Source organism: Haliaeetus leucocephalus, unplaced genomic scaffold (genome assembly GCF_000737465.1).
Source record: "Haliaeetus leucocephalus isolate CR32 unplaced genomic scaffold, Haliaeetus_leucocephalus-4.0 Scaffold373, whole genome shotgun sequence".
Classification (NCBI taxonomy): Eukaryota; Metazoa; Chordata; class Aves; order Accipitriformes; family Accipitridae; genus Haliaeetus; species Haliaeetus leucocephalus.
In genome coordinates, this window is record NW_010972809.1 from 4650301 (window position 1) to 4664363 (window position 14063).

A 14063-nucleotide genomic window follows, 5' to 3' on the forward strand; every position below is an offset into this window, starting at 1 on the left:
CTGAGCCTAGTTCGGAGTGACCTGACTGTAACCACCAAAACATGACAGTAACTCGCTGCCCACCAACACCAGCAAAAACACAGCAATCAAAATAGCAATATGGGCTTTTCTATTTTCACCAGCGACTTGAAGCTAGCCCTATTTACAGCAAATGCAATACGCAACCCAAATCATTAAGATGACACTTCTAACACAAGAACAGTAAAACACTGCTAACATTTAATGAAGAAGCTAAAACCGTGTGGTTTTATCACACATTTTAGCTTTACTGTTGCATTTCACTCAAATTGCAACCTTTTAGACTGCTGAACTCGGATTCTCTTGTCTGCTGATACAGACACTTCAGTTCTAGTCACAAGCATACCTGACCACTGACCCTTTAATATTTCTTTTAAGCAACACAGACTTTTAAACTTGTAAGCTGTTTGCTTGGAAGTTGGCACCACTCCATCTAAAACCATCTTAATTATTAGAGTTCAAGCACAGAAAGGGGTTTTTTGTTTTGCCATCTTTTAGCCTCTACAAACCCGCTCCCGAGCCCATCCACGCTGAGCCATCTCCTGCGCTCTCCCCGCTACCTGCCCCGAGTCCCGACAGTCACCGATGGCTCACAAGAATGCAAACCTCCTGTTTTGACATCTGTCCCTGCCCAAAAGAACCTCAAAGGACCATTCTGAACCAACCCAACAATGACTTTTAAAGCAATATATTGGAAGATACTGATGTTCCAGTAATAGCCACTTATATACAGTATATGACGCTACATGTGACAATATATGTGACCTGGCTTGTAACTCTCTCGATGTGAGTCTATCTTAACATTTTGGAGATTGCTCTGACTCAAACTAAAATTAAAAACATTGATAGGCAAAACGAAGCTCAATAGTTTGCAAACTAAACTGCCATCTCTCTCTCTCTGCATATGCGTATGAATGTACACATTTTTAAGGATGCATAATTAACTGTAAGAAAATAGTTCTCAGAAACCAGAAAGCTAAAGTATTTATATCAAAAGCTGAATCTTTCTCACTCTATCTGCACAAATAAACCCACTGAAGTTGCCAGCTTTGTCAAAGTGAGCAAGATTAGCTTCTAAACATAAATCCATTTAATCAGTCAGAAACCTACAAGAAGTACTAAAGTCACTTTCAAATTCCTTACAGATTTTTACAAATTGAAAGTCATTGACTTTGTGGGAAAAAAAAAAAAACCAAACAAAAAAACCAAACCCAACAACCTAGTATTTCTAATGCAAGACAACATTGCTATCACATGCAACATAGTTTCCATTAGGGCCATTTAAAATTGGAATAAAAGTATGGTATTTCTAGATAGCATTGCAAGGGTGGTTTGGGGAAGGTTGGGGGGGCGGTGAAAGGGGGTACCAATTTTACAACTGCAATATTGTTTAAAATTCCAGGTATCCACACTGGTCACACAGCTTTGGGTTGTTTTGGTTTGGGTTTTTCCTCTTGTTTTCTTTTATTTCCAAAATTTTGCTATGCATTTATATAACCATAAAAGCCAGTAAAGTGACTTGATTTGCAAGAGGCACTACAATCAGACAGATCTAAGATAAAAATAAAACTCATTATCTGTAAGGTTGCTCTCAAAAGTCAACTAAGACATTGGCATCGTAAGAATTTAATTCATCAGTATATTTTTGACAAGCACAGTGTTTTTCTCTGAAAGGTCATTTTTCTAAATTAAGCAAAGTATTAAATATCTTCACGGTTCTGCTGCACATCCCAAACTTAACTCATGAATTGTTTTCACAGTAAAATCAAATTACATTTGAAATAAATATATGAAATAAAGCTTCACAGGCATTTAAATTTGACATTTGTACTGTAAGCAATATAAGCAAACATTAAGGCCGGTTCTTATGTTTCATAAACTACAAACGTGCATGCTTAGTAAACGCAGTATAGCCTAGTTTTGCCCAGAAAGTGTCCCTCTTTCAAAACTCCCCTAAACCCATACTGGTGAGCACGAAAGGTAGATCTGGACATCATTGTCCGCTGTTTAGGATTTGCGTGGGTCTTTCTTACTGAACTGGGAAGCCCAGACCGATGTCCTACACGCCGTGCCCTGCTGCGTGCCGCCTCCACGTCCCCCCGCATCTCCGCTCTCTCTCATCAAACAGCGCTGGGATGGATGGAAGCCACCAGAGCAGCTGCCCACGACTTCGCTCCTGACTCCCGTCCTGCCTCCAGAAGGAGCTTACCTGGACTCTTTCAACCGGCGGTGGCGAAGCCTTGTGATGAACAATGGAAAATACCCACCACTCCCCTTCCACGGAAAGGAAAAGGAAACTTCTGCCCACGACACCGACAAGAAAAAGCAGCTCCACGGGATATAACTGGGACTCCTCTGGTGCCAAACAGGCATGCCAAAGACAACTTCTCTTTGTGAATAAATACAAAGCGCAAAGGATAAAGCTTCTCCCCTTTTGCACCTACTGGCGTTCTTCTGCGATGAGTGGATTTTCTGCAGCGCCCGTCTTCCTGGCAGGCTAGGGTTACAGGAGTGTCTTCACTTATGTAACTTCATTTCTTGAGTACACAATTACCCAACACACCCAAGGCACTCCAAGGCTTTTTTTTTTTTTTTTTTAAATTAAAGAAAACTTAGTTTCTTTCCAGTTGGAACATTTTATCTTTTTTTTTTTAAACTTAGGTCTGTAAGCGAAGCCACAGAAGCACTCTGAATGTGGTGCACAGAAACCGTCCATATCCCAATGAAGTAGACACTAATTTCTTGGCAGCACATCTCTCTCTCTCTATGTATGGGAACGCAGGCTGAGCTCCAGACTTGCAAGAGACCTCGACATTCACAAGAACCTCCTCCATTTTCACCTGTGCACCTTCTTCCTCCTACGGCAGGTCATCAAGTATCTGTTGAACATTCCTCCCAAAGCCATACAAGACAGCTACCTACGCCAGCAATCCCCACCACCAGAAACAAATGCCCTTTCTGTCATTTCACAGTGCATAATATTTGACTGTATTCTTCCTAAAGGAAACACTTTAACTCATTTTACAAGAGAAAGACAATGGCAAACAGGAGGATACAAACAATTAAAGGAGCGTTTGCCCATGAAAAGGCACTGGGACATTGTGTGGGCAGGTACCCACGATCGAGGCACACTCAGCTGCAGTAAGATGTAGAAAATTGAGCTCTGCATTTGAATAGCCATCAGCGAAGTCAAATACAGATCTGTCAGGCAGCACACGCACAGACCACAAGAGCCTTATTACAGTTTCCTTAAAATACCACCTCCCTCCTGAAGAGGTCTTCAGCTAAAGGCCATTCGAAAACCGCGGAAACCTTCCCTTTGGGCACATGTTCAGGAAAAGGCAGAGCACGAACACGCTGCGAAGGTACCCGTCACGTCCATCGTCGGTAGATCTGTGCCAGGCAGAGTGTGGCGGAGATCTTTGATCACTTCTAAGTAGAAATGGGCCTTTTTAACTGGCAGCCTGAGTAGTTAAGAGCACGGAGGAATGGCAGCGACCCCGATGCTGACGTAGGATTATAATCACACAGGTCTGAAGGCAACAGGGGAAATCCCTGGTGTTCATATCACAGCCTGCTAGTGAAGGATCGGGACCCTATTCACTGCGCAGTGGGCTAGGCACGTACAAAAGAGGCGGGGGGGAAAAGCTAGTCCCCTTCTCCCAAGAAGTTTAACTTAAATATATACCATTAATAAATACTGATTCTATTTCACAAGCATTACAGATTCCCGAAATCTGTAACTCTGCTCAAGGTCCTGAACATCCTGACAAAGTCATTGTGGCTGTTCAGGTGTCGTTCATTCTTTCACCCAAACTGCTATTTTTCATCATTTTGCCCAAAGCAAAGCGGTGGAACTTCACAACCGCACCGTGTTTGAAGGCACTGTAGAACTTCCCCGCTTCATCACTACGTTACACCTCGTTACAGCCGACGGGTCTGGTACAATACAGTGTCACGTTAGGAGAAAGGAAGATGCAATACGTCAGGGAGCTGCAGCCCGCTCCCTCACCCACCCGGGGCTTTGCGAGGGTGGGTAAGGCAAGATCTGGATGTGGCCCCCCGAGCTGGCGGTGATAGCCCGGGAGCTGCACATCACGGAAACGCTCTTCCAGACCTCCAAGGTACTGAAGGAGCAGTGAAACCACCAGGCTGAAGGCACGGTGACAAACATTTGTCCTTGTCGTTATTTCGAGTGGAAGAAAAAGGTTAAGTTGTCTGAGGGAAGTTAAACGTTTTAATAGGAACAAGGACAAATATGAAGTTGTCAGGATGTAAAAAGGCAGCCTCCATAAAATGGTTCATGTTTTGACCTATGCAGCCGAGAAAGATACATTACAAATGACCACGCTACACTCTGCTTGAATGCTGTTGACATAAGATCTATGGGAGAGAAAACAAAAAGTAAATAACCCATCAGACTGTTGTTACACTGTTGGTTGCTGAAGATGCGCAGTGGGAAATGACACCTCCCATCTCATACAAGACTTGGGCAAAGCAAACCAAAATTTTATTTGTAATACTTCATTTCCAGGTCAGATTTGAGATGGCTGGCCATGTTAATTTACAAATTTTTGCTTTATAAATATATCACGTCTAATTTATATTTAAGTAGTAAGACTTGAAACCAAACAGGGCAACAGTGAAGCTTCCTTAAGGCATAATGCCAGAGAAAACCTGAAGGCTGCAGTAAACCGCACTAGTAAACACATTTTGGGAATGCCTTGTACAGGCCAGCAAGAATCTCTGTGCTGTAATATCAAAGGGGCTTTAAGCGTTATACTGCAAATCCTGTGTAACAAGAAGTGGATGAAGCATATTAAATCATATACTGTCCTTTAAAATTCCCCATATAAAAACTAGGCTTTAAGAAATCAGGTTGACAGTATATGTTAGTACTGGAGAGTAAAATGCATTATATGGTGCATTATCCTCACAATTACCCCCCCAAAAAATTAATGCATATCCATAAAATCAGAGCAAAATAAATTGAAACACGTCATGGTTGGGAAATGCACTGTTAAGGTATAAGGAGCCTTATTAACACCGGAGTCAATACTGGGACTCTCCATTAAGATATTCTGATGTTTTGAAACCCTAAATTGAATTTTATTTAATGACCTACTGGCCATTTCTCTCATTCTAATATTACCAAAGGGCACAGCTAGTGTTGTTTGGCTGTAGTAGTTGATTAATTTTCTATAGCTTAAAATGGCCTATATTGGGCTGACACCTAGCTTCCCCAGGAAAATTATAGGCTCCCATGCTGATGACAAGAGGATGCTGCCAGAGGGAATCTGCCAAAAAAAAAAAAAAAAAAATTCTGTAAGAAAATTCATTACCGAAATCTAAGGTGTTTGTGGAAAGGATGAGTTTCAGCAAGTTTTACATTACAAAATATTTTCTAGAATGGTCAGTTTAATCTTTTCTCAACCCCCCCCCCCCAAACCATTTTATCCAAAGCTTTGTTTCTAAATATTTATTAATTTACACCAAGAAAAGCCATGCAGACTTTGAAAAGTCAAATTCAAAACAAAGTATTTAAATATTTATAACAATGCAACTCTGCTTTTACACATTTTCATTTCAGAAAAATTACAGAAATGTGACTAGTTTTGAGTTTTCTGACACGTTAGGGTTTGTTGCTTTTTCACATTAAATACAAGTTACAAAGGAAAACAAAGGCACACTTCTAAAAATAATGTCAACAATGACCTATGAATCTAATTTCAGTGAGCTTTACTTGCAGATGTGTGAATAGAGTACAAATCTACTCTGAAGATCATCTGACATACCCATGAGGAATGGCTTGGCACACACTTATTAAGTGTGGATTTAACATCTATTGTTCACTCAAATCTATGAACGAATTTACTACCATTCAGAGGACTCATTCTGAAAATACTTCTGTTCTAGGTAATTTCAATAGGGATATGTTTTGCTTTTTGCACAAACAACATTGTATCCATTGTAAACTAAAAACTTATCTCAAAACACTGGTCTTTTTCTTTGTTATATATACACACCTGTCCCTTACACTGGTGGGAAGGCACACACAGAAGAATATCTCTCTGTTGCATGGAATAAATTAGATGAAGCTGAAACGCCTTCCCCAACCCCACGCTCCAAACTCGGGTGAGCGTTTGAACCCCCAACAGTACGCTACCGACAGAGGGCATCGGCTAAAGACCCCAACCTCTGAATTTAAACATCTCCAGAGCAGTGGAAAGCCTATGAAAAAATGGTTAACCCAGAAAACCCTGTAACTTCTTCACCAAAATTCAGACCATGCTCAGGCTGACTATAAAGCTCCCAAAGATTTTAAGAGAACCAGAATTTCATCTTACAATTTTATTAGGAACCCAAAACTTCCTGGCACAACCCCACAACACCCACCTGTACCTGTGAGAAATCCTCGTTACGCCTTCCATGCCCCTGTGGTGAGCGGCTCTGCAAACTGGCCCAATCTCACACAAAGGTTTGCTTCTTCGTCGCTCCTCCCGAATCCCAGGGTGCGGATCAAAGCGCCTTGGAAAGTGTCCAGGCACAGAGCAATCAAAAAAAGCAGGTAGCGAGATGCCTACCAGCGGCACAAAATTCCCTCTTCTATGGCATGTGGGAAAAGGGGACACTTGTTTTTGACCACATGGCTCGGTGATGGGAACGCAGAAGAGAATGTGTGGGATGATGCTGGAGAGGTGAGGGTGAAACGCCACAGGGAATTACTTCGGTGGGGGGGAAAGTCGGGTCTCAGGGTCAAGGAACTTGTCGTGGGATATGCGAGTTCCGCACTGGCACCCACCACTGCCTTCCTGCGTGCCTTAGCTCCAGTCCACAACACTACGTTTCCATGCTCCAAGGATTTATGGAAAAGGTAATTTATATTCCTCAGCAACATAGCTGCTGCATACATGAAGTCTTACAGAGATATCTAGATAGTTTATTGTCAATTACTTACATAGAGCATACTTTTGAATTAACCCCTTAGATGCCCTCCTGAGCATATCTTCTCATTTACCGGTGCCTTTTCCAATGGCACACAAAAATTTAAAGGGAGCTTGATTTGTTGCTACTTCATCACATATTACTACTGCATCCAAGGTGGGGGCACGAACTTCTCCTGCCCTTACACATTCCAACAGGTTATACTGAATAGTTAGACCAACGATTTCAAAAGCAGCTAATGAGTCAAAGCATCCAACCATAGTTCTCTTAAACCAGCCTGGCTTTCAGCAAGGGACTTTCTGACAATCAGACCCTATTAAATTGTCCCAGACGGGCCCAGACACAATGCGAGCTGCCTAAAACCCTTCTGCAAAAACACATCTGACTTCTGTATGCATCTCCTAAATACAGTGTAAACTAATTATTGTAAGGACAATGCAAAATTAGGATAATTAGAAAGTAGCCTCTTCTTCCAACTTGTAGCAATTAATTCCAAAGTCAAAAATCTTCACAATATAGTTGAGAATTTTCAAAGGCATTATGATGTTCATGACGGGTTTTAACTAATTTTCCTGCAGAAGCTGATGGTAAAATTGCCAATTAAAACAATGTTCATCTAACTCAACTTCCAAGTGCCCCCGACAGTCACACTCATAACTCCTCAGTGAGGCAACAACCAGTTTCAATCCTCTGGAAAACGATCTTTAAAGATAAAACTTATTATTAAGTAATAAAAACCTGCTATTTATCTTGCAATGACAATAAAGACCTATAATAAAGCACTGATGTTCAAACCAGGATAAAATCTTGCTGTGCTCAGCATGAACTGGTTTGTGACCATATACTTTATAACATACAGAACTCAACCGAAACAGTACAGCACACCCGTACAGTCTGTCAAACGGACACTTAGACCACACCAAAAGAAACCCATGCATTATTTTAAAACCAGCTCAGCCTCTCACCTGACATCTCCCCTCTGCCGGGCTAGCAGAATGATCTTCATTAAGATCCAAAGGCCTTATCCCTGCTTTTCAATCTCCCTGTACCACCCACTTTCTAGATGAAAGACAACTTGCAAAGGTTTAGGATCGCTTTTGGTAAAATATGCTACACGAACTTACACTGTCAGATTTAATATCACAAAAAGATTTCCAAATATGTTAATGGGAAGATTTGTGCTTGGGTTTTCTTCTGGAGTCTCCCTCTAAACAAATTCCACGGTTGAGTTATAGGCACCTCCTCAATGTCTTTTCACAATACAAGCCAGGACTGGATGAAACAATATTAATAGCTGATCCTCCAGTATGTACTGTGCCCTGTCATCTATCATCTCCAGGGCCATCGGCACTGCTGGGATTTATAATCGGATCATGGTACATAACAGACAAATGAGCAAAAATTCTTCCTAATTTACAATGTCATTAATTCCATTATAATTATATTGACTGTAGTAAAGGTCTGCCGTTTTTAAATGGTGCACAAATACTTAATTCCCTGTGACAAGCATTTGTATACTGAAATACAGATACAGAGATAAACTGACACTAGTTCCATGTCAGGGAAGAGAAAATATCTGAAAGGCATATATACACAGCACCAAGTAAGACCACTCATAAACCCAGCAAGCTTCAGAAAGGCACCAGAAGTGAAGCAGACGACAGGGCATGTCCCACTCCCTTCAAAGAGAAAGCATTTACTGAAACCCTGTGCTGTCAAAGGTAGCTGCCAAAACAGCAGCAATTAATGCTTTCAGCTGCATGTGCCCAGCCTATCCAAAATAATTTTAAGGTCAAGTTTCATCCATCTTCATTTGTTTTTAATTTTGCCAAGGTAACTGCGATTAACTTATCAAGTTTCAGGCTGAACTGCTTTGGGGTCAGGGGAGACGGGAGGGACAGAAAGGTTAATGCAAAGCCATGTGTTTGCCTTACAAGCCTAAATAAGTCACCGCTGGTGATGCAGAACAATACTGCATTTTAAAATAAACAGGAGTCAAATCCCTACAGCTGAAACAACCAACATATAAGTGACTTTATCTCTTGTAAAGTAGTTGTCAATATTAACAAACATCAGACATATGCAAAAGACAGCTGAATCACACCCCCCCCTCGCTGTACTCTTTACTTACAGAAATGCAGCAGAAGCAGTATTTCCAGTTCCCAAAAAGAACAGCTGTAAGCTAGTCTGGGGGCAACCGAGGGTGTCTAAACGCAAGCAAAGTTCTCCCATCCGAAGGGTTCAAGTTCTCCGAGCCGACAGCAGCCGCTCACATCCAAAGACGACAGCGCCAGTTTCGCCGGCTCCTTCAACGGGTACCAGGCCTGCTTCGCTAAACAAACCCTCCAACAACAAAAGCACCTAAGCAAAATCCTGACGGGAAGTTTCAAAGCCAGAAGCCACCAGAAACGGCTGCAGGCGTACCCACCACCCTGCAGCGACAGGCTGGCACCCCCGATATTCCCGGCCAGGGCACCCCAAAACTCCTTCCCGGCTCCCTCCTGCGCCGCCCGGAGCGTGCCGAACCATTGCATAACCCTGCTGCAATAAATCCCATCTTCTGGCTCCCTGTGCTGCCCCTGTGCTTGCACACTTTGGTACAGCTGTATCATTCGGCTTTACGTGTTGCCAGCTCCGACTTCGGCATTTTTAGAACATCTGCGCGCACAGGCAGGTAGCAGGTATGCTATGCTAATTAAAGCGACGACGCTCGTCTCAAACATCTTCATACAATAAATACTCGGCTTCTGGAAAACTGGTTTGGTTGTGCTTTTGCACAGTACAGCTTGCAGATAAAGATCTTGTCGCAGCTGTAAAACCCAACACTAAAGCTACACTACAGCCCGAGGTTAGGCTTTGCCTATTTATACAAAAGCGTCCTTACTTCAACGCTTTAAAGTTCTTGTAGTCCATTTCTGCCTTTTTCATCCAGATCATATTTGCAAAAACTAAATGTCTTTATTTACGTAGACCAAACAGAGCCTTTTTCCCGGTAATAGCCTGGAAGCTAATAACTATTTTAGAGCAATTCCAGTACAACAAAATGCTGTTATTGGCTGTTTATCTAACAGTGAATTAACCCCCACCGATACCTTTCAGGAATTCATAACCATAGTGCACAAAATGTACTTTGCGAGAGCTTGTTAATATGGTAAGTGGAAAAGCCGTCTCGATTCAGAAGACTGTCTTTCAAAGCAAACATGCCTAACCTGCAGTTTCAGTCATGGAAGAAATTACTCAATTAATTGCAGACAACAAAAACAACAGGGTTATAACTAACGTACAGTAAATGCTCTGTGGGTGTAATGCAAGCTCATTTCCCAGTAGCGTACTCTCTTACATCCTAACACACTTCTTGCGCCACTTCTGTAAAACAGTTTAAAAATGTTAAATTTACTTCGTTTCCCCTACACACACACACATTTGTTTTCTGGCAATGAATACTATTATTAACCCAGGTAGGGTTTGTTCTCTTAAGAAACATGTTTACAATACAGTATTTTGCAGCACAGTATTTTTCTTGCTTTCTTCTAGACAGTATATTGTTGTTTCCAAACTTAAAACCAAACATCAGAATCTATAAAGTTTTTGCCTGCACTAGTGATATCCTTGCAGCGACAAAAGACGAGACCACAGTGACAGGACTCAAACTCTCACCTGCTTCTAGGAATTCAAGCAGGCGAAGAATAGCAAACGAAGCTCAAAAGCACAGAAAGACCCCACCAGAGGCAACTGCTCCCATTCTGACGCTAAGCAAGAGGTGGAGTAAAACACTGATAGTTAAAGATAACGGAAAGAAAACTTACCAAAGCAGGCGCTGCTGTCGTCTTCCGTCATTCCTTCCATTCATGTTAAAGACATCTGTCAGAGACTTGATCTAGGCTAGATACCAGCACAGGGCTAACATTTAGACTCGCTGCTCGCTTACTACTTACAGATTTTCAGGCTATGTTTACACGCACAGCTGGCGATTAAAACGGTAACAATTAACTGCGTTAATAAAATAAGCAGCCGAAAATCAGAAGACTCCCCTTCTAGCACACGACAGCCAGTTCTCGGCAGACGCTGGAAATATTCATTAACGCGTATGCCTCCCCTTCTCCACCGAAACCACCCCAACACCTCCAACCCACCTCCCCTAAAGTCTTGCGGTATTTTTCCCGGCGTACAAAACCATCTCACCCCCTTACCCCGAGAGCCACCCCCCCCCCCCCCAACCCGCACAGCTTTATTTTATTTAAAACGATGCCCGCAACAGTTCGGGGCTGCTGGCTGCCGCCCGTTACCCCCTCCCCGGCGGGTGTCCCCCACCTGAAGGACCCCGCCACCTCCGAGGCGCAGCGGAGTGCCGGCTTCAGACGTAATCTCTCCCTTCCCGGCTTACGGATCCCGGGAATCCTCCCCCGCCATCTCGCCATGGCAACGGCGGCGACGGCGGCCGCCTCTTACGCAAGAGGAGCGCGCCGGGCCCGGCCAAAAGGACGGTGCCCCCCCCATCCCACCGCAACCCCCCTCGCCCCCACCTCGGCCTGGAGAAGCCCGTTGGGTTGGTTTTTTGGTTTGGTTTGGGGATGGTTTGGGCTGTTTCTTCTCCTTTTTTCTCTTTTTTTGTTTCTAATTTTTTTTAAATTTTATTTATTTTTTTTATTTTCCACAGCACAGATTCATCCCACTCCAACCCCATCTACCCACCACCAATAAACCGACTTCAGCAAAGCCCTTCGGCGACACGCCATTCCCATCCCTGCTTCCCCTTTAACAGGCGCAGCAGAACATCGTTGCGCGTTTCGCTCCTTCAGATTAATAACCCGGGGAAGGCAGAGGACCGATGAAAGGCGAGGCGTGGGGACCCCGATGGCGCGGTCGGATCCGGGCAGGCCCCCCCCAGCCCATGTGGAGCACCGGCGAGGGTCAGCCGAGGCCGACCAGATTGCGGCAAGAGCGCCGCGGAAAGCACGCCAAACGGAGGTGGGAAAACCTATGCGCCCAGGTGCCTGCCGGGAGATGAAAGAAAAGTTTGCCTCTGGTGCTAGGATTTATGATATAGGTAAATGAAGCCATCACGTAAGACCTGCCAAGATGCTCAGGTCTTCCTTCAGGAAAACACTTAAGCATCTGCTTAAACCCATTACTATTCAGGGCAGCCCATAAGCGATTGCTGAAGGTTAAGCGTAACGTTCTTACACGGGAGCCCTTAAGTACTGTGCTGATTAAGGGTTTGGGTTTTTTTTTCCCGTCTGAATCTGAGCCACTGTGAACCAACAAAATGATTGCCCTCATTATATTTTCGTATCGCCTCCGTCTTCTTTCAAATTAAACCAGAGAATGCAAACAGAAAATAAGCCTTATTTTACATTAAGAGGATAAAACCCAACTTTACACTGTCGTCGGGTTATTTTTGTTCTTTAAGGTCAACAGGCTGCACAACACCATGCATCCCTGTGAATAAGCACCTTTCATGCAGAAGAAAGCGAGCACATGGGAAAGTGATTGCTCTGCTACTCCTAAACCCTGGAATTCCCTTGATGTGCTGTTACGAGCCAGAAAGGATCACACAGAGCAATGCATACATACACATGCTTTATCCGCTGATCTCTTTTGAAGCAAACCTTAAAAAGCTGTAGATGGTGAACATATTTCAGCTATTAAAGGTTGTGGATAAGACAGCTATTTATCAGTTCAAGTAAGGTCACCGTTACATCCACAGGCAGAGGGCTTTTCCTATTGCACAAATGACACTGCCTGCCCTTAGTGCCCCGAGAAACTTTTGACAAGCTAAGCATACATAACAAGCCACAAACCTTACATATAAATGCTACAGTTCATTAATGCTCAACAGGGAGGTATCGTGTCTGCAACTGCTTCAGTTTCTGTTTCACAGCATACCACCTCTCCTCAGAGCTCTCCGCTGGAGATTTCTTACAAAGAAATTGTATCTCCTGTTGGAGGAGGAAACCTCACTAACTCCCAAATCGGTGGTTGCGGCTCTTTCCAAAAACCTTTCTCTTTGCTCTAATTTAGCAATATTCTGCCCCGCATACTAAACTACTGGTTCATTTACTTTCTTTACACACACAGAAAAACAGACCTTGGAAAATGGTCTGTGCTAGTTTTAGACTTCTACTGGAGCTAAAATCAGGGTCTTGGTTGAATTCTGTAACACACGGTTTTGAAGGAAAACATTTTTACGTAACTCTTCTGTTTCCCTTTTTGGGAGACAGCCTTGGTGGGAGAGCTTGTGAGAGGCAGTCAAATCTATTGCAGGTCTTGAGACAGATGGCAAAGTACCAGGGCAGAAGGTTACGTTAAGGCCAAGGTGTTTCCCATTCTTACCAGTCGTATCCAAATGCTATGGGCAGACGGGAACATCTTTACTATATTCACGTCCAAGAAACTTTAAGCCCTCACTTGCAGTAATTTGCCCTGCTAAATCCTGAGCTAAAGGCATCGTCATCTTGCTGGAAACCTTGTTATAAACGGGTAAGGACAAAGAAATAAAGAAGCATCTCAGATATCTGTCCCTAAATGACCAATTTACCTTTCAGGAAATAAAGGTCTCACCATGCACCTATACCTTGGCACAGGAGCTGGACAAAAGTTTGAAACCCCAATGCCACAACTGTCCTGATGTGCCCCACTCAGCTCTTACAGGAAAGCAAGCCCAAGAAGTACGTTAATGATATTCTTTCATATTAAAGAAGAAAAGAAAAAAATCATAAAAGCAATTAGGAGAAGGCCATGATCATGCTGCAAAAAAATCAAAGTGTATTCAGCTGTCCATGGACAATAAAATTACCCGTGAACTTTATAAAGCACCTCCTGGGGTGAATTCTATAAGACTTCTGTTTAAAGACAAGAACTATTCTGCAAAAAGGGGGAGAAATTAGATGTTCCAAGTCTTTCCCACTGTTCTCACACCTTAAATACATATGGGCACTAAATCAACACAAATAACGTGAAGAAATGGATAAGTAAATAACTACAATGATCACCACTGCGCAGAAAAGCTTGAAACCAAAGTAAAAGAAGTATCAGTACAAAAGATCCTAACTCTAGATTTGTAAAACAAACCTAGAAGAAAATGTCTCCTTACGTGAGAT

At 43.0% G+C, this 14063-nt stretch overlaps 1 protein-coding gene across 2 annotated transcripts in view; it reads right to left on the reverse strand.

Annotated features, from left to right (window-relative positions):
• HIVEP1 (human immunodeficiency virus type I enhancer binding protein 1) overlaps positions 1 to 14063 on the reverse strand; it is a 119532-nt gene that overhangs the window by 68711 nt on the left and 36758 nt on the right. The window lies entirely within an intron of this gene.